The 24,681-nt window shown below is 44.9% G+C and overlaps 6 non-coding genes across 6 annotated transcripts; all 6 read left to right on the top strand.

Moving 5' to 3' along the window:
- Positions 1-1,340: 1,340 nt before the first annotated feature.
- LOC122335031 lies at positions 1,341-1,459 on the top strand. The gene has a single exon (XR_006248903.1). It is a non-coding gene; the product is annotated as a 5S ribosomal RNA (ribosomal RNA).
- Positions 1,460-2,864: 1,405 nt separating this feature from the next.
- On the top strand, positions 2,865-2,983 carry LOC122335039. The gene has a single exon (XR_006248907.1). It is a non-coding gene; the product is annotated as a 5S ribosomal RNA (ribosomal RNA).
- A 1,401-nt stretch (positions 2,984-4,384) lies between these two features.
- LOC122335038 lies at positions 4,385-4,503 on the top strand. Its single transcript, XR_006248906.1, has one exon. It is a non-coding gene; the product is annotated as a 5S ribosomal RNA (ribosomal RNA).
- A 1,402-nt stretch (positions 4,504-5,905) lies between these two features.
- On the top strand, positions 5,906-6,024 carry LOC122335037. The gene has a single exon (XR_006248905.1). It is a non-coding gene; the product is annotated as a 5S ribosomal RNA (ribosomal RNA).
- Positions 6,025-7,426: 1,402 nt separating this feature from the next.
- Positions 7,427-7,543, top strand: LOC122335032. Its single transcript, XR_006248904.1, has one exon. It is a non-coding gene; the product is annotated as a 5S ribosomal RNA (ribosomal RNA).
- Positions 7,544-8,935: 1,392 nt separating this feature from the next.
- On the top strand, positions 8,936-9,054 carry LOC122335030. Its single transcript, XR_006248902.1, has one exon. It is a non-coding gene; the product is annotated as a 5S ribosomal RNA (ribosomal RNA).
- The last annotated feature ends 15,627 nt before the right edge of the window (positions 9,055-24,681 follow it).

The raw sequence follows: 24,681 nt of genomic DNA, 5'->3' as shown, positions 1-24,681 counted from the left end.
CTCGCTCCTTTACCCTTTTACATTTGCTGCTGCTTTGCTTTGCCCTTCTCTGTGCCGCTTTTTCTGCTTCGCCGCTGTGACGGAGGACAGCTCAACGTCGCCATTCTTGCTTTCTCCTCCAGGGAGCGATAGACAGACCTTCTCTCTCTCTCTACAGCGACCTCTTTAGAGCTGCACGTTCCTTTGCAACTCGGGCCCTTCTTCGACTTGAGAGGTTGCCAGTCTTGTTTGTCAGTCCAACCGCTTGAATGAAAACTGCACCGGGAAAAAATAAATAAATAAACAAATGATTTAAGAAATTCAAGAATCAACCAAGAGCTAATTATTTATTCGCTTAAAGAAATCTTAGGCACGGCCGCTTTAAGTCCTTCGACATTAGGCCCCCATTTGTTTCCTCTCGGGGTGCCTGACTACAAAATCCGTGATTTGCCTTTTCCCCTGCGCCAGGAATCCTCAAATAAGATCCACCACATCCACTCTCCTGTAAATTTCAGCTCTGACCCTAATCAAACGACCTGAACATGCTGATCCATGTCTTCAGGATCAATGATTCGTTGAACTCAATTGGTCTATGTTTGCATTGTTTAATAATTGATTCCGTTTTTATTTCATTTTACTTGTTGTAGTTTTTAGTTTTTTTTTAACTTTTAGTTTGTTTGACACGTGATCACTCCGAACGGTGTTTCTTTATTCATGTCAGTGGGAGTTTTTTATTGATTTATTTAGTTTTTACGATTTCTAAACAGGTGTGAAAGGTTTTATTTAATTTTGTTCGTGTGAAAGAACTTTTAGAAGTTTTAGTTTGTTTGCCAGGTGATCGCTCCGAACGCCGTTTCTTTGTTCATGTCGATGGGTGTTTTGATCGCCTTTAGCTGGAAATGCAGTGTTCATCATGGTGGTTGTACATTACTGACACTCTGTGCTCCGAATTGTATAGCGTTGAGTGCTTTGACAGGATATGGTTGAAATGTAAATAAAGGTGCCTGATTAATTTGATATCGTTGAGAAATAGACTTGCGTTTACTTGCACTCAGTGTGGCTCGCAGCGTCAGCGATGTTTGTCTTCCAACTGAATTAATGTGAGTTGATTTATTAAGGAAGGAAGGAATTGATGTAGGGACGAAGGCGTGAAAAAGAAGGGGAAATGGACGTGTTGTTTTGGCGTGGTGAGGGACGGCGAAACGCCGCGCCCGCCAAGTTTGCCGGTGGGCGCTTTTTCTCGGCAGACAATGTCGAAGAGTTGCAGAAGACATGAAAAGAGTGGAGTGGAAAAACTGGTGTGCGTCTTTGGCCTGCTGCCGGTGCCTTCTTTAAATAGCTCGCATTCGCGGACCACTTTCGCTTACGGCCATACCACCCTGAGCACGCCCGATCTCGTCCGATCTCGGAAGCAAAGCAGGGGTGGGCCTGGTTAGTACTTGAATGGGAGACCGCCTGGGAATACCAGGTGCTGTAAGCTTTGCTTTTCCTTCACCAGTCAGCGAGCGCTTTCTCCAGGGCCCGACTGTTCTTGCTCGCTCCTTTACCCTTTTACATTTGCTGCTGCTTTGCTTTGCCCTTCTCTGTGCCGCCTTTCTGCTTCTGCTCGCTGTGACGGAGGACAGCTCAACGTCGCCATTCTTGCTTTCTCCTCCAGGGAGCGATAGACAGACCTTCTCTCTCTCTCTCTACAGCGACCTCTTTAGAGCTGCACGCTCCTTTGCAACTCGGGCCCTTCTCTTCGACTTGAGAGGTTGCCAGTCTTGTTTGTCAGTCCAACCGCTTGAATGCAATCTGCACCGGGAAAAATAATAAATAAATAAACAAATGATTTAAGAAATTCAAGAATCAACCGAAGAGCTAATTATTTATTCGCTTAAAGAAATCCTAGGCACGGCCGCTTTAAGTCCTTCGACATTAGGCCCCCATTTGTTTCTCTCGGGGTGCCTGACTACAAAATCCGTATTTGCCTTTTCCTGCGCCAGGAATCCTCAAATAAGATCCACCACATCCACTCTCCTGTAAATTTCAGCTCTGACCCTAATCAAACGACCTGAACATGCTGATCCATGTCTTCAGGATCAATGATTCGTTGAACTCAATTGGTCTATGTTTGCATTGTTTAATAATTGATTCCGCTTTTATTTCATTTTACTTGTTGTAGTTTTTAGTTTTTTTTTTTTACTTTTAGTTTGTTTGACACGTGATCACTCCGAACGGTGTTTCTTTATTCATGTCAGTGGGAGTTTTTATTGATTTATTTAGTTTTTACGATTTCTAAACAGGTGTGAAAGGTTTTATTTAATTTTGTTCGTGTGAAAGAACTTTTAGAAGTTTTAGTTTGTTTGCCAGGTGATCGCCCCGAACGCCGCTTTCTTTGTTCATGTCGATGGGTGTTTTGATCGCTTTTAGCTGGAAATGGAGTGTTCATCGTGGTGGTTGTACATTACTGACACTCTGTGCTCCGAATTGTATAGCGTTGAGTGCTTTGACAGGATATGGTTGAAATGTAAATAAAGGTGCCTGATTAATTTGATATCGTTGAGAAATAGACTTGCGCTTACTTGCACTCAGTGTGGCTCGCAGCGTCAGCGATGTTTGTCTTCCAACTGAATTAATGTGAGTTGATTTAGTAAGGAAGGAAGGAATTGATGTAGGGACGAAGGCGTGAAAAGAAGGGGAAATGGACGTGTTGTTTTGGCGTGGTGAGGGACGGCGGAAACGCCGCGCCCGCCAAGTTTGCCGGTGGGGCGCTTTTTCTCGGGCAGACAATGTCGAAGAGTTGCAGAAGACATGAAAAGAGTGGAGTGGAAAAGCTGGTGTGCGCTTTGGCCTGCTGCCGGTGCCTTCTTTAAATAGCTCGCTCGCATTCGGGGCCGCTTTTCGCTTACGGCCATACCACCCTGAGCACGCCCGATCTCGTCCGATCTCGGAAGCTAAGCAGGGGCGGGCCTGGTTAGTACTTGGATGGGAGACCGCCTGGGAATACCAGGTGCTGTAAGCTTTTGCTTTTCCTTCACCAGTCAGCGAGCGCTCTTCTCCAGGGCCCGACTGTTCTTGCTCGCTCCTTTACCCTTTTACATTTGCTGCTGCTTTGCTTTGCCCTTCTCTGTGCCGCCTTTCTGCTTCGTCGCTGTGACGGAGGACAGCTCAACGTCATCATTCTTGCTTTCTCCTCCAGGGAGCGATAGACAGACCTTCTCTCTCTCTCTACAGCTAGCGACCTCTTTAGAGCTGCACGTTCCTTTGCAACTCGGGCCCTTCTCTTCGACTTGAGAGGTTGCCAGTCTTGTTTGTCAGTCCAACCGCTTGAATGCAAACTGCACCGGGGAAAAAATAAATAAATAAACAAATGATTTAAGAAATTCAAGAATCAACCGAAGAGCTAATTATTTATTCGTTTAAAGAAATCCTAGGCACGGCCGCTTTAAGTCCTTCTCGACATTAGGCCCCCATTTGTTTCCTCTCGGGTGCCTGACTACAAAATCCGTATTTGCCTTTTCCCGCGCCAGGAATCCTCAAATAAGATCCACCACATCCACTCTCCTGTAAATTTCAGCTCTGACCCTAATCAAACGACCTGAACATGCTGATCCATGTCTTCAGGATCAACGATTCGTTGAACTCAATTGGTCTATGTTTGCATTGTTTAATAATTGATTCCGCTTTTTATTTCATTTTACTTGTTGTAGTTTTTAGTTTTTTTTTTTTACTTTTAGTTTGTTTGACACGTGATCACTCCGAACGGTGTTTCTTTATTCATGTCAGTGGGAGTTTTTATTGATTTATTTAGTTTTTACGATTTCTAAACAGGTGTGAAAGGTTTTATTTAATTTTGTTCGTGTGAAAGAACTTTTAGAAGTTTTAGTTTGTTTGCCAGGTGATCGCCCAACGCTGTTCTTTGTTCATGTCGATGGGTGTTTTGATCGCTTTTAGCTGGAAATGGAGTGTTCATCGTGGTGGTTGTACATTACTGACACTCTGTGCTCCGAATTGTATAGCGTTGAGTGCTTTGACAGGATATGGTTGAAATGTAAATAAAGGTGCCTGATTAATTTGATATCGTTGAGAAATAGACTTGCGTTTACTTGCACTCAGTGTGGCTCGCAGCGTCAGCGATGTTTGTCTTCCAACTGAATTAATGTGAGTTGATTTATTTAAGGAAAGAAGGAATTGATGTAGGGACGAAGGCGTGAAAAAGAAGGGGAAATGGACGTGTTGTTTTGGCGTGGTGAGGGACGGCGAAACGCCGCGCCCGCCAAGTTTGCCGGTGGGGCGCTTTTTCTCGGGCAGACAATGTCGAAGAGTTGCAGAAGACATGAAAAGAGTGGAGTGGAAAAGCTGGTGTGCGTCTTTGGCCTGCTGCCGGTGCCTTCTTTAAATAGCTCGCATTCGGGGCCTTTTCGCTTACGGCCATACCACCCTGAGCACGCCCGATCTCGTCCGATCTCGGAAGCTAAGCAGGGGCGGGCCTGGTTAGTACTTGGATGGGAGACCGCCTGGGAATACCAGGTGCTGTAAGCTTTTGCTTTTCCTTCACCAGTCAGCGAGCGCTCTTCTCCAGGGCCCGACTGTTCTTGCTCGCTCCTTTACCCTTTTACATTTGCTGCTGCTTTGCTTTGCCCTTCTCTGTGCCGCCTTTCTGCTTCGTCGCTGTGACGGAGGACAGCTCAACGTCGTCATTCTTGCTTTCTCCTCCAGGGAGCGATAGACAGACCTTCTCTCTCTCTCTACAGCGACCTCTTTAGAGCTGCACGTTCCTTTGCAACTCGGGCCCTTCTCTTCGACTTGAGAGGTTGCCAGTCTTGTTTGTCAGTCCAACCGCTTGAATGCAAACTGCACCGGGGAAAAAATAAATAAATAAACAAATGATTTAAGAAATTCAAGAATCAACCGAAGAGCTAATTATTTATTCGCTTAAAGAAATCCTAGGCACGGCCGCTTTAAGTCCTTCGACATTAGGCCCCCATTTGTTTCCTCTCGGGTGCCTGACTACAAAATCCGTGATTTGCCTTTTCCTGCGCTCAGAATCCTCAAATAAGATCCACCACATCCACTCTCCTGTAAATTTCAGCTCTGACCCTAATCAAACGACCTGAACATGCTGATCCATGTCTTCAGGATCAATGATTCGTTGAACTCAATTGGTCTATGTTTGCATTGTTTAATAATTGATTCCGTTTTTTCATTTCATTTTACTTGTTGTAGTTTTTAGTTTTTTTTTTACTTTTAGTTTGTTTGACACGTGATCACTCCGAACGGTGTTTCTTTATTCATGTCAGTGGGAGTTTTTATTGATTTATTTAGTTTTTACGATTTCTAAACAGGTGTGAAAGGTTTTATTTAATTTTGTTCGTGTGAAAGAACTTTTAGAAGTTTTAGTTTGTTTGCCAGGTGATCGCCCGAACGCTCGTTTTTTGTTCATGTCGATGGGTGTTTTGATCGCTTTTAGCTGGAAATGGAGTGTTCATCGTGGTGGTTGTACATTACTGACACTCTGTGCTCCGAATTGTATAGCGTTGAGTGCTTTGACAGGATATGGTTGAAATGTAAATAAAGGTGCCTGATTAATTTGATATCGTTGAGAAATAGACTTGCGTTTACTTGCACTCAGTGTGGCTCGCAGCGTCAGCGATGTTTGTCTTCCAACTGAATTAATGTGAGTTGATTTATTTAAGGAAAGAAGGAATTGATGTAGGGACGAAGGCGTGAAAAAGAAGGGGAAATGGACGTGTTGTTTTGGCGTGGTGAGGGACGGCGGAAACGCCGCGCTCCGCCAAGTTTGCCGGTGGGGCGCCTTTTTCTCGGGCAGACAATGTCGAAGAGTTGCAGAAGACATGAAAAGAGTGGAGTGGAAAAGCTGGTGTGCGTCTTTGGCCTGCTGCCGGTGCCTTCTTTAAATAGCTCGCATTCGGGGGCCGCTTTCGCTTACGGCCATACCACCCTGAGCACGCCCGATCTCGTCCGATCTCGGAAGCTAAGCAGGGGCGGGCCTGGTTAGTACTTGGATGGGAGACCGCCTGGGAATACCAGGTGCTGTAAGCTTTTGCTTTTCCTTCACCAGTCAGCGAGCGCTCTTCTCCAGGGCCCGACTGTTCTTGCTCGCTCCTTTACCCTTTTACATTTGCTGCTGCTTTGCTTTGCCTTCTCCTGTGCCGCTTTCTGCTTCGCTGCTGTGACGGAGGACTGCTCAACGTCGCTATTCTTGCTTTCTCCTCCAGGGAGCGATAGACAGACCTTCTCTCTCTCTCTCTACAGCGACCTCTTTAGAGCTGCACGTTCCTTTGCAACTCGGGCCCTTCTCTTCGACTTGAGAGGTTGCCAGTCTTGTTTGTCAGTCCAACCGCTTGAATGCAAACTGCACCGGGAAAAAATAAATAAATAAACAAATGATTTAAGAAATTCAAGAATCAACCAAGAGCTAATTATTTATTCGCTTAAAGAAATCCTAGGCACGGCCGCTTTAAGTCCTTCGACATTAGGCCCCCATTTGTTTCCTCTCGGGTGCCTGACTACAAAATCCGTGATTTGCCTTTTCCTGCGCCAGGAATCCTCAAATAAGATCCACCACATCCACTCTCCTGTAAATTTCAGCTCTGACCCTAATCAAACGACCTGAACATGCTGATCCATGTCTTCAGGATCAATGATTCGTTGAACTCAATTGGTCTATGTTTGCATTGTTTAATAATTGATTCCGTTTTTATTTCATTTTACTTGTTGTAGTTTTTAGTTTTTTTTAAACTTGTAGTTTGTTTGACACGTGATCACTCCGAACGGTGTTTCTTTATTCATGTCAGTGGGAGTTTTTTTATTGATTTATTTAGTTTTTACGATTTCTAAACAGGTGTGAAAGGTTTTATTTAATTTTATTCGTGTGAAAGAACTTTTAGAAGTTTTAGTTTGTTTGCCAGGTGATCGCCCCGACGCCGCTTTCTTTGTTCATGTCGATGGGTGTTTTGATCGCCTTTAGCTGGAAATGGAGTGTTCATCGTGGTGGTTGTACATTACTGACACTCTGTGCTCCGAATTGTATAGCGTTGAGTGCTTTGACAGGATGTGGTTGAAATGTAAATAAAGGTGCCTGATTAATTTGATATCGTTGAGAAATAGACTTGCGCTTACTTGCACTCAGTGTGGCTCGCAGCGCCAGCGATGTTTGTCTTCCAACTGAATTAATGTGAGTTGATTTATTAAGGAAAGAAGGAATTGATGTAGGGACGAAGGCGTGAAAAAGAAGGGGAAATGGACGTGTTGTTTTGGCTTGGTGAGGGACGGCGGAAACGCCGCGCTCCGGCCAAGTTTGCCGGTGGGGCGGCTTTTTCTCGGGCAGACAATGTCGAAGAGTTGCAGAAGACATGAAAAGAGTGGAGTGGAAAAGCTGGTGTGCGTCTTTGGCCTGCTGCCGGTGCCTTCTTTAAATAGCTCGCATTCGGGGCCGCTTTCGGCTTACGGCCATACCACCTGAGCACGCCCGATCTCGTCCGATCTCGGAAGCTAAGCAGGGGCGGCCTGGTTAGTACTTGGATGGGAGACCGCCTGGGAATACCAGGTGCTGTAAGCTTTGCTTTTCCTTCACCAGTCAGCGGCGCTCTTCTCCAGGGGCCGACTGTTTTGGCTCGCTCCTTTACCCTTTTACATTTGCTGCTGCTTTGCTTTGCCCTTCTCTGTGCCGCCTTTCTGCTTCGTCGCTGTGACGGAGGACTGCTCAACGTCGTCATTCTTGCTTTCTCCTCCAGGGAGCGATAGACAGACCTTCTCTCTCTCTACAGCGACCTCTTTAGAGCTGCACGTTCTTTGCAACTCGGGCCCTTCTCTTCGACTTGAGAGGTTGCCAGTCTTGTTTGTCAGTCCAACCGCTTGAATGCAAACTGCACCGGGAAAAATAAATAAATAAACAAATGATTTAAGAAATTCAAGAATCAACCGAAGAGCTAATTATTTATTCGTTTAAAGAAATCCTAGGCACGGCCGCTTTAAGTCCTTCGACATTAGGCCCCCATTTGTTTCCTCTCGGGGTGCCTGACTACAAAATCCGTATTTGCCTTTTCCTGCGTCAGGAATCCTCAAATAAGATCCACCACATCCACTCTCCTGTAAATTTCAGCTCTGACCCTAATCAAACGACCTGAACATGCTGATCCATGTCTTCAGGATCAATGATTCGTTGAACTCAATTGGTCTATGTTTGCATTGTTTAATAATTGATTCCGCTTTTTATTTCATTTTACTTGTTGTAGTTTTTAGTTTTTTTTTAACTTTTAGTTTGTTTGACACGTGATCACTCCGAACGGTGTTTCTTTATTCATGCCAGTGGGAGTTTTTTATTGATTTATTTAGTTTTTACGATTTCTAAACAGGTGTGAAAGGTTTTATTTAATTTTGTTCGTGTGAAAGAACTTTTAGAAGTTTTAGTTTGTTTGTTGCCAGGTGATCGCTCGAACGCCGCTTCTTTGTTCATGTCGATGGGTGTTTTGATCGCTTTAGCTGGAAATGGAGTGTTCATCGTGGTGGTTGTACATTACTGACACTCTGTGCTCCGAATTGTATAGCGTTGAGTGCTTTGACAGGATATGGTTGAAATGTAAATAAAGGTGCCTGATTAATTTGATATCGTTGAGAAATAGACTTGCGTTTACTTGCACTCAGTGTGGCTCGCAGCGTCAGCGATGTTTGTCTTCCAACTGAATTAATGTGAGTTGATTTATTAAGGAAGGAAGGAATTGATGTAGGGACGAAGGCGTGAAAAAGAAGGGGAAATGGACGTGTTGTTTTGGCGTGGTGAGGAGGGCGGAAACGCCGCTCCCGCCAAGTTTGCCGGTGGGGCGGCTTTTTCGGGCAGACAATGTCGAAGAGTTGCAGAAGACATGAAAAGAGTGGAGTGGAAAAGCTGGTGTGCGTCTTTGGCCTGCTGCCGGTGCCTTCTTTAAATAGCTCGCATTCGGGGTCTGCTTTCGCTTACGGCCATACCACCCTGAGCACGCCCGATCTCGTCCGATCTCGGAAGCTAAGCAGGGGCGGGCCTGGTTAGTACTTGGATGGGAGACCGCCTGGGAATACCAGGTGCTGTAAGCTTTTGCTTTTCCTTCACCAGTCAGCGAGCGTTCTTCTCCAGGGCCCGACTGTTCTTGCTCGCTCCTTTACCCTTTTACATTTGCTGCTGCTTTGCTTTGCCCTTCTCTGTGCCGCCTTTCTGCTTCGTCGCTGTGACGGAGGACAGCTCAACGTCATCATTCTTGCTTTCTCCTCCAGGGAGCGATAGACAGACCTTCTCTCTCTCTCTACAGCGACCTCTTTAGAGCTGCACGTTCCTTTGCAACTCGGGCCCTTCTCTTCGACTTGAGAGGTTGCCAGTCTTGTTTGTCAGTCCAACCGCTTGAATGCAAACTGCACCGGGGAAAAAATAAATAAATAAATAAATAAACAAATTCAAGAATCAACCGAAGAGCTAATTATTTATTCGTTTAAAGAAATCCTAGGCACGGCCGCTTTAAGTCCTTCGACATTAGGCCTCCATTTGTTTCCTCTCGGGGTGCCTGACTACAAAATTCGCATTTGCCTTTTCCTGCGTCAGGAATCCTCAAATAAGATCCACCACATCCACTCTCCTGTAAATTTCAGCTCTGACCTAATCAAACGACCTGAACATGCTGATCCATGTCTTCAGGATCAATGATTCGTTGAACTCAATTGGTCTATGTTTGCGTTGTTTAATATTTGATTCCGTTTTTATTTCATTTTACTTGATATAGTTTTTTTTTTTTTTTTTACTTTTAGTTTGTTTGACACGCGTGATCGCTCTGAACGGCGCTTCTTTGTTCATGTCATTGGGTGTTTTTATCGCTTTTTAGCCAGAAATGGACTGTTTAACGTGGTCGTACATTACTGACACTCTATGTCAGACCGACAAACCTTTTCACTGTCCATTTACAGGAGAGTGGATGTGGTGGACCTTATTTGATTTCATTCGCTTAGTAGTTCGGAGAACAGGGTATCAGTATCGCACAGCGACCACGTTGATCACTCCATTTCAGCTAAAGGCGATAAAAACTCCCGTTTAAATAAACAAAGACACAGAAGACCAGTATCAGAAATACACTGATTTTGTAGTGCATTGAAATTAAATGCATTGAGACTTTGCATTGCATTGAACATTAGGGTTATTCAACATACCTTGTTAATTTAATGTTGTCATCCACTTTTACCACGGTAAAAACTCAAACAGTGGCATGTAGATGAAATGTAGAAAAAAATACAGAAATCTTAGAAATACACAGATTTTATGCTTTTGAATAAAAAAATTTATTTTATTTTGTAATAAACATTTGGGTTACTGAACCTGCCTTGTTAGTTGGATGTTGTTATACAACCCACATTTACCGCGGTAAAGGCTCAAACAGTGGTATGTAGATAAAGTATAAAGTATAAAAAGAGACACAGAAGACCAGTATCAGAAATGCACTCATTTTATGTTATATAACGAAAAAAATAGCGATTTTATATCGTAATACATTTTTTGTATACTGCACTTACCTTGTTAATGTTAATGTCCATTACCATGGCAACGTGGCTAAAACAGAGTAAAGATTACAACACAACTGTGTTCCAAAACATGATGTCATAATAACAATAATAGAATGTTCAGGTGCAACTGAACATGGTGTATACAAATCAGAAAAATTATTGGTTTATACTATAGTGAATGTTTGGGGTTTTTTTTACTGAAATTACCTAGTTCAGTTAATGTTAGTAACTTACTAACATTTACCACGGTAAAGACATAAACAGAGGCATTTAAATGAAATATAGAAAGAGACACAGAAGGCCAGTATCAGAACTACACAGATTTTGTGGTGCATTGAAATTAAATGCATTGAGATTTTGCATTGCATTGAACAATTGGGTTATTCAAAATACCGTGTTAATTTAATGTTGTCATCCACTTTTACCATGGTAAAAACTCAAACAGTGGCATGTAGATGAAATATATAAAGAGTCACAGAAGACCAGTATGACAAATTCACAGATTTTGTGGTGCATTGAAATTAAATGCATTGAGACTTTGCATTGCATTGAACAATTGGGTTATTCAACATACCTTCTTAATTTAAGGTTTTCATCCACATTTATCATGGTAAAGACATAAACGGTGGCATGTAGATGGAGAGATTCAAGCAGACAAAAAAAAAACAGTATCAGAAATACATTGATTTTGTAGTGCATTGAACAATTGGATTATTCAACATTCCTTGTTAATAACCCTTGACAACATTAAATTAACAAATGCATTGCATTGAACATTAGGGTTATTCAACATACCTTCTTAATTTAAGGTTGTCATCCACATTTACCATGGTAAAGGCATAAACGGTGGCATGTAGATGGAGAGATTCAAGCAGACAAAAAAAGACCAGTATCAGAAATACATTGATTCTGTAGTGCATTCAAATTAAATGCATTGAGACTTTGCATTGCATTGAACATGTGTGTTATTCAACATACCTTCTTAATTTAATGTTGTCATCCACATTTACCACGGTAAAGACATAAACGGTGGCATGTAGTTGGAGAGATTGAAGCAGAGAAAAAAAGACCAGTATCAGAAATACACAGATTTTGTCGTGCATTGAAATTAAATGCATTGAGACTTTGCATTGCATTGAACAATTGGGTTATTCAACGTACCTTCTTAATTTAATGTTGTCATCCACTTTTACCATGGTAAAAACTCAAACACTTTTATGTAGATGAAATATATAAAGAGTCACAGAAGACCAGTATCAGAAATACACAGATTTTGTGGTGCATTGAAATTAAATGCATTGAGACTTTGCATTGCATTTAACATTTGTGTTATTCAACATACCTTGTTAATTTAATGTTGTCATCAACATTTACCACGATAAAGACATAAACGGTGGCATGTAGATGGAGAGATTCAAGCAGAGAAAAAAAAAACAGTATCAGAAATACACAGATTTTGTGGTGCATTGAAATTAAATGCATTGCGACTTTGCATTGCATTAAATAATTGGGTTATTCAACATACTGTGACGGGGTGAAGAAACACACAGCAAGGAGGGCTCAAGTGAAAATCCCGGAGGGTGGATTTTATTCCAGAAAGCAAAAAAATGACAAAAGAAGTACGGGTGAAAGTGCCGGTCCGTGGGATACGCGTGCTCCGGTGCTCGTTCTCTTTCTTCGTGGTGCAGAATGAAGTGCGTGCCGTGGGGTGCCGGCTGACCAGTCTACACGCTGCTTTCTGCGGGGGGGACAAGAGAAGAGTCGTTAGAGTTAGCGTTAGAGTTCATGGAGGCAAAAGCTCACTGACAGCATGCTGCGTAGCCTTTTTATCCTGGCCCGCTGATGAGCGACAGCTGAGACCGGTCAGCCTGTCATGAGTGCATGCACGTGCTCCTCGTTGTTTACCAGGGCGACGCTGATGGCTGCTCGGGACGCTCGTCACACTCCCCCCCCCTAAGTGTCGTCCTGGTCCTGAAATGAAACGTGCCGTTAGGGGAGAAGCCGGGGGTGGGCGGGGAGTGACCCCTGACAGACCTGCGAAAGCTGCCCAGATCCGAGAGGGCTCATCCGCATTGGCGTTCGCCGCTCCAGCTCGGTGACGCACAACAAAGTTGAAGTCCTGGAGCGCTAGGAACCACCAGGTCACCCTCGCGTTGGTTTCCTTGGCCCGGGCCATCCATTGCAGTGGGGCGTGGTCGGTGAGGAGGGTGAACTTCCGGACAAGGAGGTAATACCGCTAATTCTCTCGGCTGGGGACAGCTTTCGACTGATGTATAAGACTGGATGCTCCTCGCCCTCCCGGATTTGGGAGAGAACTGCCCCCAACCCCGTATCGGAGGCATCCGTCTGTAACAGAAAGGGGCAGCTGAAATCCGGCACTCGAAGGACCGGTTCCGATGTTAGCGCCTTCTCGATCTTCCGGAACGCCTCCTCGGTCTCGGGTGTCCACTTTATCTTCTCCGGCTGCCCCTTCCTGGTTAGGTCCGTCAGGGAGGCGGCTAAAGAGGAGAAGTTGGGGATAAAACAACGATAGTAGCCCGCCAACCCCAGAAAGGCTCGTACCTGGGTTTTGGTGAGGGGCCTCGGGGCATTCTTGACCGCTTCCACCTTGTCTTCCTGGGGCCGGATAAGGCCCCTCCCGACTTGGTAACCCAGGTACCTTGCTTCAGACAGTGCCAGGTGACATTGCCTGGGGTTGGCTGTGAGCCCAGCCCTCCGGAGTTCGACAGCACCCTCCGCAAAAGCGCCCTAGGTGGTCCTCCCAGGTCTCCGAGTGGATGACAACGTCGTCCAGATAGGCCGCGGCGTAGCTCTGATGGGGAGGGAGGACAACGTCCATCATACGCTGGAAGGTTGCGGGGGCCCCGTGAAGTCCGAAGGGAAGGTTCCGGTATTGCCAGTGTCCGCTAGGGGTAGAAAATGCAGTTTTAGGTCTTGAGGACTTAGAGAGGGGTACCTGCCAGTAGCCTTTTGTCAGGTCAAGTGTAGAGATGTACCGGGCCCTTCCCAGTCAGTCCAACAACTCGTCCACACGGGGCATGGGGTACCCGTCAAACTCGGAGACCTCGTTCAACCGGCGGAAATCATTGCAGAAGCGGAGGGAGCCGTCGGGTTTTGGCACCATCACTATAGGACTGGACCACGGGCTACGGGATGGCTCGATTACCCCCAATTTGAGCATTTGTTGTATTTCCTCCTCGATAGCCTGCCGACGAGCCTCCGGGACACGGTAGGGCCGCTGCCGGATGATAACTCCAGGGGGCGTCCGGATCTCGTGCTCGATGACGTAGGTCCGCCCGGGGCTAGGGGAGAACACGTCCGAGAACTGACCGACCAGGTGCTGGAGCTCCCCCTTCTGGGCAGCCGAAAGATGGGGGTTGGTATCAACAACCACGGGACCGGTAGTCGCAAGGCCGGAGACTTGGCCCTCATTCCCTCTCCACCTCTTGAGGAGGTTGACGTGGTAGATCTGGTCGGCTCATCGACGGTCGGGCTGGTGTATTCGCTACGTAACGGGGCCGAGTTTTTCCATTACCGTGTAGGGCCCCTGCCACGTCGCCAGGAACTTACAGGCTGCCGTAAGAACGAGGACCAAGACCTTGTCACCAGGCTGGAATTCCCGTGGTTGGGCTGCCCGGTTGTAGTCTCGTTGTTGGGCCTGTTGAGCTTTACACAGGTGGTCCCGGACTAATGGCATGACGCGGTCTATCCGGTCCCTCATCTCCTTGACGTGCTCCAAAACGGTACGATGGGCTGCCGGCTGCTGCTCCCAGGCCTCCTTGGCGACGTCCAGGAGGCCCCGAGGCTGTCAGCCAAAGAGGAGTTTGAAGGGCGTGAACCCCGTTGAGGCTTGGGGAACCTCCCGGATGCCGAAGAGTATATACGGCAGCATCAAGTCCCAGTCCCGTCTGTCTTCGGCCACCACATGTCGGAGCATCTGTTTGAGTGTCTGGTTGAACCTCTCAACCAGGCCGTCCGTCTGTGGGTGGTAGACCGTGGTCCTCAACTGTTTTACTTGCAGCAGCCGGCAGAGGTCAGCCATTAGCCGGGACATGAAGGGGGTACCTTGATCGGTCAGGATCTCGGCTGGTATGCCGACCCGGCTGAAGAGGAGGAACAGCTCCTTGGCGATTGCCTTCGCAGTGGCCTTCCGGAGGGGTACCGCCTCGGGGAAACGGGTGGCGTAGTCGACGATAACCAGCACGTGTTCATGTCCCCGGGCGGACTTCGGCAACGGCCCAACTAGGTCCATCCCGATGCGCTCGAAGGGCACGTCGATGATGGGTAGCGGAATGAGATGACTGGGGGGAAGAGTGCGAGGCGTCGTTAGCTGGCACGTCGGGCAGGCCTGGCAGAACCATTTCGCCTCAGCATCGAGACCTGGCCAGTGAAACCAGTCCCGAATTCTTTGCGCCGTGTTGGCGGCCCCAAGGTGTCCGGCCATCGGATGGGAGTGGGCCAGCTCTAATATTGCCTCAGTCTTTGTTTTTGGGACAACCAACAGCAGCTTCTCCTCCCCCCTCCGCTGGGCGACACAGTACAACAGGCCATTTTTCACCACAAAATGTGGGAGAGGATGGGGCCTTGGCTGCACGTCCTGTCCCTCTACAACGCGCACTTGCGGCCAACAGTGTTTAAGGCGGTCGTCTTCCTTTTGGGCCTTGGCGAATGAGCCCCCCCCCCCAGATACCTGTTGGAACACATCAAAAAACAGGTTAGAACTCTGGGAGGGGGTCTCTCCTTCTCTCCCGCTGTCTGAGGCCAGTAATGCCGGGCGTGTCCGTGGCACGCGGGCTGGCCGTGGTTGTTGGCGGTTCCCACTGGGGTCGGCAGGCTGAGTGGGGGCGGCGAGCAGGTGATCAAATCCCGGCCAGTCCCTTCCCAACAGGATTGGTACTGGTAGGTCCTTCACCACCCCGACTTGCACTGTCCAGGTCCCTGGCTTGGCCGAGATATCAACGCGTCGAGCCAGAACTTGCAGAGTGTCCCCGTGCACACAGGTGATGGGAAGGAGTTTCTTCTTCTTCTCCGTGCAGGGGGCCAGGATGTTCGCGCGCACCAGGGTGACTGTGCTGCCCGAGTCCAGCAGAGCCCGGAAGGATTTCCCGTTCACCTGGACCTTGGCCTCCGGAGCCCCCTTGGGCGGCTCATGGTGCACGATGCAGCCGGCCAGCCATGCAGGTGCAGGGGGTGCCGGATCTTCCGTTGGCATGGGTTCATCACGTGGAGAGGGAACCGCCGGCCTGCTGACTGGTCTCAACCTGCCCTCTGGCGCGCATCGCTCCTGGACCACCCTCCGGGGAAAAGGCAGCGCTCTCTCCCCAGGCTCCCGATATTGGGCCGCGTCCGCCAGTTCCACTGCCTCGACGAGCTCGTTGGTTGTGGCTGGGTTCCGCATTTTGACCCCCTGTCTGTGAGCGCGGGTAAGGCCTCTCAAAAATCGATCCACTACCACGCGCTCCACCACCTGACCTGTGGTTGGGGACCCGTCTAGAAGCCAGTGTTGGGCGAGGTGCGTGAGCTCGGCTGCTTGCGCACGGGCAGGAAGGCGTGGGTTATACTCCCCGCTGTGAAACTGTTGGGCCGTGGCTACCGGCGAGAGGCCGAGTTGGGAGAGGATTTCTCGGCGCACTTCTTGGTAGCTTTCTGCCGCTTCGCACGAAAGCGAGAAATATGCGCGCTGCGCCTCGCCGGTTAAGAGGGGGGCTAGTATCCGCGCCCACTCCTCGGGGTGCCAACCCTCTGCGTTCGCTGTAGTCTCTAACATTTTCAAGTACGCCTCTGGATCATCATCCGCGGACATTTTCGCAGCAGTTTGGTGGCTTGGGCTCGGGGTCCGCAGCGGAATCTGTTGGGCAGCGGCGGATCGTAGGGGCGGCGAAGCTCCCGCCCGCTTCGCCCTGTCGAGTAGCCAAGTGCTCCATGATTTGTTGCTGGAGGACGCTAACCTCGGTGAGCCGTTGTATCAGTTCCTCCATGGCGGGGGAGGAGCGCTACACCACGTGGTAAACTAAAAGGGGGCAGAGAAAAAATATATATATAAGGAAGCGAAGACGAGATCACTTGCCGGTGTTTCTTCACACTTTGCTCGCATTCTCCACCAGTGTGACGGGTGAAGAAACACACAGCAAGGAGGGCTCAAGTGAAAACCCCGGAGGGTGGATTTTATTCCAGAAAGCAAAAATGACAAAAGAAGTACGGGTGAAAGTGCCGTCCGTGGGATACGCGTGCTCCGTGCTCGTTCTCTTTCTTCGTGGTGCAGAGTGAAGTGCGTGCCGTGGGGTGCCAGCTGACCAGTCTACACGCTGCTTTCTGCGGGGACAAGAGTCATGGAGGCAAAAGCTCACTGACAGCATGCCGCGTAGCCTTTTATCCTGGCCCGCTGATGAGCGACAGCTGAGACCGGTCAGCCTGTAATGAGTGCATGCATGTGCTCCTCGTTGTTTACCAGGGCGACGCTGATGGCTGCTCGGACCGTTCGTCACAATACCTTCTTAATTTAATGTTGTCATCTACTTTTACCACTGTAAAAACTCAAACAGTGGCATGTGGATGAAACATACAAAGAGACACAGAAGACCAGTATCAGAAATACACAGATTTTGTGGTGCATTGAAATTAAATGCATTGAGACTTTGCATTGCATTGAACAATTGGGTTATTCAACATACCTTCTTAATTTAATGTTGTCATCCACTTTTACCACGGTAAAAACTCAAACAGTGGCATGTGGATGAAACATACAAAGAGACACAGAAGACGAATATCAGAAATACACAGATTTTGTGGTGCATTGAAATTAAATGCATTGAGATTTTGCATTGCATTGAACAATTGGGTTGTTCAACATAACTTGTTATTTTAATGTTGTCATCCACTTTTACCATGGTAAAAACTCAAACAGTGGCATGTAGATGAAATATATAAAGAGTCACAGAAGACCAGTATCGGAAATACACAGATTTTGTGGTGCATTGAAATTAAATGCATTGAGACTTTGCATTGCATTGAACATTTGTGTTATTTAACATACCTTCTTAATTTAATGTTGTCATCCACATTTACCACGGTAAAGACATAAATGGTGGCATGTAGATGGAGAGATTCAAGCAGAGAAAAAAAAACAGTATCAGAAATACACAGATTTTGTGGTGCATTGAAATTAAATGCATTGAGACTTTGCATTGCATTGAACATTTGTGTTATTCAACATACCTTGTTAATTTAATGTTGTCATCCACTTTTACCACGGTAAAAACTCAAACAGTAGCATGTGGATGGAGAGATTCAAGCAGAGAGAGAAGCGATTTCAGGCTAGAAGAGAAGGACACAAGCGCGTAAGTCTTTTATACCTATTGCTGTGTGTTGTTCAAATTATTTCTCTCTGTTTGGAGAGAATATTTGCGTTTCCCTACTTATTTGTAGTGTGTAGTTTAGTTGTGCTGTACTTTAAATGGTTGTAAATTGTTTGCATCTGAGCTATTAAGAGCACTTAAGTGTGAAGGCGTTAGTTTCGTTTTTCCTGATCGACGTACTGATTGGCTACTGCCTGGGCAAATTAGAACTAGCTTTCCGCTGTTTCCACTGCATGCACTTTGTATTTATTTGTTGAGTGTGCGCTGGCGCGAAAAGCGTCAGCGAAGCGTCCCAGGGCTCGCGTTCAGTCTCCTCTTGTGAAGACTACGAGAGTAAAGACATACGACTTTTCCTGCGCGACTTTAACTGAGCAACGCACTTAAGTACATTTTCCTTCATTCTCTTACACATCTTCACTTCCTCTTTTCTATCTCTATCATGTGTCTCCAACTCATTCCGGTTGTCTCTCGACCTCGCCCTAACAACACACGCAGACGACAATGCACTCCTACTAACCTACGCTCTGTGCCTACATCCTCTACTAAACCCCTATCTTTCTCTGTTGGTCTGTGGAATTGCCAGTCAGGTGTCAACAAAGCTGACTTCATTTCTGCTTTTTCTTTACATTCTTCACTCAACATTCTGGGATTGACGGAGACTTGGATTCGTCCAGAAGACTCAGCAACCCCAGCAGCTCTAGCCTACAATCACTCTTTCTCACACACCTCGTCAGGTTGGCAGGGTGGGGGCACTGGTCTGCTCATCCCAAACAATTGGAAATATTCAACCCACTCACTTGTATGTAATTACATCTCTTTTGAATTTCATGCTATCACAGTTACTACTCCGACAAAATTCCACATAGTGGTAATCTACCGCCCCCCTGGACATATTCTAGACACCTTCCTAGAGGAGCTGGATGGATTATTGTCATCTTTACAGACGAAGGCACTCCTCCTACTCTTCGGGACTTCAACATTCATTTTGACAAACCTTACGCTACGCGCACTTCCATTCACTTCTAGCTTCATTTGACCTCAAACGCCTTATCACGACAAGCACCCACAAATCAGGCAACCAGCTTGATTTAATTTACACACGCAGTTGTACTGCAGACACCATTTCAGTACAACCGCTTCACATCTCTGACCATTTCCTTCTTACATTTAAACTGCATTTTCCTATCTCTGTGCAACCAACCCCTATACCGGTTACTTTCCGACGTAACCTTCGTTCCCTTTCTCCCTCCCATCTCTCCTCTGCTGTGTCCTCCTCCCTTCCCTCACCTACCCATTTCTCTTCTTTGGATGTGAATGCAGCTACAGATACCTTGTTCAGTACTCTAACCTCCTGTCTAGATGACATCTGCCCTCTCTCCTCCAGGCCAGCACGGACTGCCTCCTCTAGCCCCTGGTTGTTTGATGTTCTCCGTGAGCATCGGGTCAAACTCAGGGCAGCGGAGAGAAAGTGGCGCAAATCTAAAGATCTGTCAGACCTGAGCAGGTATCAGACTTTGCTTTCTTCCTTCTCTGGCGAAATCCGCACGGCCAAATCATCATACTTCCAAAACAAGATCAACAACACTTCAGACACACGTAAGCTCTTCACGTCATTTAACTCCCTGCTCTATCCCCCTCCACCACCTCCCACCACCTCAATATCACCTGACGATTTTGCCACATTTTTTACAAACAAAACAAAAGCGATCAGTAGCCAGTTCTCAGCCCCCCCAATGCACAACCTTCAACCAACCACATCGACTACCGATTCCTCCACTTTCTCCTTCTGCTCCCTCACTGAGGCAGAAGTATCCAAACTTCTCCTCTCCAGCCATCCAACAACATGTCCGCTAGACCCCATACCCTCTCATCTTCTGCAAGCAATCTCCCCCACAGTCTTGCTGGCACTCAAGCACATCATCAACACATCTCTCCTCACAGGCACCTTCCCCACAGCATTTAAGCAGGCTTGGGTAACCCCACTGCTCAAAAAGCCCACTTTAAACACTTCCCTTACTGATAACTACAGGCCAGTCTCTCTTCTTCCATTCATAAATAACACTTGAAAGAGTGGTTTTCAACCAGGTATCACTGTTTCTTTCGCAAAACAACAAACTGGACCATAACCAATCAGGTTTCAGGTGCGGCCATTCAACTGAGACTGCGCTGCTCTCAGTCACGGAAGCCCTGCGGACTGCAAGAGCTGAATCCAAATCATCAGTTCTCATTCTGCTGGATCTATCCGCTGCTTTTGACACTGTGAATCATCAGATCCTGCTGTCTACCCTCTCATCACTGGGCATCTCTGGGATCCCACTTGCTGGTTCGAATCCTATCTCACTGGTAGGTTTTTTAGGGTGGCCTGGGGAGGAGAAGTATCCACAGCACATCAACTGGTCACTGGGGTTCCTCAGGGATCGGTTCTTGACCCCTCCTCTTCTCCATTTACACTACATCACTGGGCCCCATCATACAGGCTCACGGCTTCTCCTACCACTGCTACGCCGATGACACACAGCTCTACCTCTCTTTTCATCCAGACGATCCAACGGTAGCTACTCGGATCTCGGGTTGCCTGGCGGACATCTCGGCATGGATGCAAGAGTACCACCTACAGCTCAACCTGACAAAGACTGAGCTGCTTGTATTCCTGCCACTCCAACTACACAGCATGACTTCACCATCCAGCTAGGTTCTTCGTCAATTACCCCATCAACCTCAGTCAGAAATCTTGGTGTAGTCCTCGATGACCAACTAACCTTCAAAGATCACATTGCAAAGACTGCTCGATCCTGCAGGTTTGCATTACAACATCAGAAAGATCAGGCCCTTTCTAACAGAGCAAGCTGCACAGCTACTTGTCCAGGCCCTTGTCATTTCTAGACTGGACTACTGCAATGCTCTTCTGGCTGGACTTCCATCAAACACAATAAAACCTCTACAAATGATTCAGAATGCAGCAGCACGGCTGGTCTTCAATGAGCCCAAAAGAACCCATGTTACACCTCTCTTTATCTCCTTACATTGGCTCCCGGTTACAGCTCGCATCAAGTTCAAGGCACTGATGCTTGCATATAGAACAACCACAGACTCGGCACCGGTCTACTTCCACTCACTATTACAAATCTACACGCTCTCTAGAAGTCTGAGATCTGCTAGCAAGCGACGCCGTGGTACCATCTCAAAGAGGCTCGAAATCACTCTCCAGAACTTTCTCGTTCTCTGTTCCTGGCTGGTGGAACGATCTTCCCGTACATATCCGGAATGCTGGATCTCTGTCAATCTTTAAGAAACTGCTGAAAACTCAGCAATACCTGACCTCATCATAAAAAATAAAAAATAAAAAAAAAAAAAAATATATATATATATATATATATATATATATATATATATATATATATATATATATATATATATATATATATATATATATACTTCAATGTCTCTGTCTCACTTCTCCTCCCCTTGTTTATTCCTTCCCTTCTGGCATGTACCAATTTGAACACTCCCTGTGACTGGGTGTTATAAGCACTTACTCTGTCTGTTTGTCTCTCAAAAATGAATCGCTGTTGTACTCTCAATTGTAAGTCGCTTTGCATAAAAGCGCCTGCAAAATAACTAAATGTAAATGTAAATGTAAAGACATAAATGGTGGCATGTAGATGGAGAGATTCAAGCAGAGAAAAAAAAAAACAGTATCAGAAATACACAGATTTTGTGGTGCATTGAAATTAAATGCATTGAGACTTTGCATTGCATTGAACAATTGGGTTATTCAACATACCTTGTTAATTCAACGTTGGCATCCACTTTTACCACGGTAAAAACTCAAACAGTGGCATGAGGATGAAATATATAAAGAGTCACAAAAGACGAGTATCAGAAATACATTGATTTTGTAGTGCATCAAAATGAAATGCATTGAGACTTTGCATTGCATTGAACATTAGGGTTATTCAACATACCTTGTTAAATTAATGTTGTCATCCACTTTTACCACGGTAAAAACTCAAACAGTGGCATGTAGATGAAATAAAAAAGAGACACAGAAGACCAGTATCAGAAATACACAGATTTTGTGGTGCATTGAAATTAAATGTATTGAGACTTTGCATTGCATTATCATGGTAAAGACATAAACGGTGGCATGTAGATGGAGAGATTCAAGCAGACAAAAAAAAAACAGTATCAGAAATACATTGATTTTGTAGTGCATTGAACAATTGGATTATTCAACATTCCTTGTTAATAACCCTTGACAACATTAAATTAACAAGTGCATTGCATTGAACATTAGGGTTATTCAACATACCTTCTTAATTTAAGGTTGTCATCCACAATTACCACGGTAAAGGCATAAACGGTGGCATGTAGATGGAGGGATTCAAGCAGACAAAAAAAAGACCAGTATCAGAAATACATTGATTTTGTAGTGCATTGAAATTAAATGCATTGAAATTTTGCATTGCATTGAACAATTGGGTTATTCAACATACCTTGTTAATTTAATGTTGTCATCCACTTTTACCACGGTAAAAACTGGAAACAGTGGCATGTAGGTGGAGAGATTGAAGCAGAGAAAAAGACCAGTATCAGAAATACACAGATTTTGTGGTGCATTGAAATTAAATGCATTGAGACTTTGCATTGCATTGAACATTTGGGTTATTCAACATACCTTGTTAACTTAATTTTGTCATCCACTTTTACCACAGTAAAACTCAAACAGTGGCATGAAGATGGAGAGATTCACAGAAAAAAATCAGTATCAGAAATACACAGATTTTGTGGTGCATTGAAATTAAATGCATTGAGACTTTGCATTGCATTGAACAATTGGGTTATTCAACATACCTTCTTAATTTAATGTTGTCATCTACTTTTACCACGGGAAAAAAAATAAACAGTGGCATGAGGATGTAATATATAAAGAGTCACAGAAGACGAGAATCAGAAATACATTGATTTTGTAGTGCATTGAAATTAAATGCATTGAGACTTTGCATTGCATTGAACAATTGGGTTATTCAACATACCTTGTTAATTCAACGTTGGCATCCACTTTTACCATGGTAAAGACATAAATGGTGGCATGTAGATGGAGAGATTCAAGCAGAGAAAAAAACAGTATCAGAAATACACAGATTTTATGGTATATAACAAAAAATAGCGATTTTATATCGTAATACATTTTTGTTTACTGCACTTACCTTGTTAATGTTAATGTCCATTACCATGGCAACGTGGCTAAAACAGAGTAAAGATTACAACACAACTGTGTTCCAAAACATGATGTCATAATTACAATAATAGAATGTTCAGGTGCAACTGAACATGGTGTATACAAATTAGAAAAATATTGGTTTATACTATAGTGAATGTTTGGGTTTTTTTCTGAAATTACCTTGTTCAGTTAATGTTAGTAACTTACTCACATTTACCACGAGTAAAGACATAAACAGATGCATCTAAATGAAATACAAAAAGAGACACAGAAGGCCAGTATCAGAGGTACACTGATTTTATGGTGCATTGAAATGAAATGCATTGAGATTTTGCATTGCATTGAACAATTGGGTTATTCAACATACCTTGTTAATTTATTGTTGTCATCCACTTTACCACGGTAAAAAGTCAAACAGTGGCATGTAGATGAAATATAGAAAGAGACACAGAAGACCATTATCAGAAATACACAGATGTTGTAGTGCGTTGAAATTAAATGCATTGAAACTTTGTATTGCATTGAACAATTGGGTTATTCAACATACCTTCTTAATTTAATGTTGTCATCCACTTTTACCACGGTAAAAACTCAAACAGTGGCATGGATGAAATATAAAAAGAGACACAGAAGAACAGTATCAGAAATACACAGATTTTGTAGTGCATTGAAATTAAATGCATTGAAACTTTGTATTGCATTGAACAATTGGGTTATTCAACATACCTTGTTAATTTAATGTTGTCATCAACATTTACTACGGTAAAGACATAAATGGTGGCATGTAGATGGAGAGATTCAAGCAGAGAAAAAAAGACCAGTATCAGAAATACATTGATTTTATATTGCATTGAACAATTGGGTTATTCAACATACCTTGTTAATTCAACGTTATGTCATCCACTTTTACCACGGTAAAAACTCCGAACAGTGGCCTGTAGATGAAATATATAAAGAGACACAGAAGACCAGTATCAGAAATACACTGATTATGTGGTGCATTGAAATTAAATGCATTGAGACTTTGCATTGCATTGAACAATTGGGTTATTCAACATACCTTGTTAATTCAACGTTGGCATCCACTTTTACCACGGTAAAAACTCAAACAGTGGCATGAGGATGAAATGTAGAAAAAAATACAGAAGTCTTAGAAATACACAGATTTTATGCTTTTGAATGAAAAAAAAAAATTATTTTATTTTGTAATAAACATTTGGGTTACTGAACCTGCCTTGTTAGTTGGATGTTGTTATACAACCCACATTTACTGCGTAAAGTCTCAAACAGTGTATGTAGATAAAGTATAAAGTATAAAAAGAGACACAGAAGACCAGTATCAGAAATGCACTGATTTTATGGTATATAACTAAAAATAGCGATTTTATATCGTAATACATTTTTGTTTACTGCACTTACCTTTGTTAATGTTAATGTCCATTACCATGGCAACGTGGCTAAAACAGAGTAAAGATTACAACATAACTGTGTTCCAAAACATGATGTCATAGTAACAATAATAGAAATGTTCAGGTGCAACTGAACATGGTGTATACAAATTAGAAAAATTATTGGTTTATACTATAGTGAATGTTTGGG

Source organism: Puntigrus tetrazona, unplaced genomic scaffold (genome assembly GCF_018831695.1).
Source record: "Puntigrus tetrazona isolate hp1 unplaced genomic scaffold, ASM1883169v1 S000000693, whole genome shotgun sequence".
Lineage (NCBI taxonomy): Eukaryota > Metazoa > Chordata > Actinopteri > Cypriniformes > Cyprinidae > Puntigrus > Puntigrus tetrazona.
This window is presented reverse-complemented; position numbering and strand designations above follow the sequence as displayed.